Source organism: Microcebus murinus, chromosome 2 (genome assembly GCF_040939455.1).
Source record: "Microcebus murinus isolate Inina chromosome 2, M.murinus_Inina_mat1.0, whole genome shotgun sequence".
Classification (NCBI taxonomy): Eukaryota; Metazoa; Chordata; class Mammalia; order Primates; family Cheirogaleidae; genus Microcebus; species Microcebus murinus.
The window spans coordinates 59175435-59176096 of NC_134105.1; the positions used below are offsets into that span (position 1 = coordinate 59175435).

At 38.5% G+C, this 662-nt stretch overlaps 1 non-coding gene across 1 annotated transcript; it reads right to left on the reverse strand.

Moving 5' to 3' along the window:
• Positions 1-227: 227 nt before the first annotated feature.
• Positions 228-368, reverse strand: LOC142869651 (U4 spliceosomal RNA). The gene has a single exon (XR_012918231.1). It is a non-coding gene; the product is annotated as a U4 spliceosomal RNA (small nuclear RNA).
• Between the last annotated feature and the right edge of the window lie 294 nt (positions 369-662).

Genomic DNA, 662 nt, shown 5'->3' on the forward strand with positions numbered 1-662 from the left:
TGTTCATTCTTAATTTTATCAAATGCATGTTCTTTTTCTTGTTTGCTTGGTTGTGTATTTATTTATTTTATCTAGCATTTCTATGGGTTTCTGTTGTCAAAACTGTAAAATTCATCTCCATCTTGGCTATCAAAACCAGGAAAAATTTTAGAGTAGACACTTAGCTTCCCAGCAGCCTCAGATAATACGTAAGCGTCAGCTGTTTTTATTTTTTTTTTTTTATCCAGTCCCCGTGGGGACCGTCAAAAATTGCCAATGCCGACTATATTGCAAGTCGTCATGGCGGGGTATTGGGAAAAGTTTTCAATTAGCAATAATCGCGCCTCGGATAAACCTCATTGGCTACGATACTGCCACTGCGCAAAGCTTCAGCTGTTTTTAGCAAGGTGAAAGTCTGGTCTTAATTCATAGACGTGCTCAATCATCAGCCTCTCTCCCTTGAATCAAAAGCATACATGTCACTTTATTAGTTAACCAATGCATCCTCATTTAATAATGTGAGCTGCAGGGAATGATAAGGAAGGGTCGGGAGAAGTTTATTAAAGGCAAGAGAAAAAGTATACAGCACAAGTTGACTGTTGTAACAGTCTGATGAGTTCTGAGCAAATCAAGAACTGCAGTTACAATATGCCTTTGAGCTTTAACATCTGAGGTATTTCCCC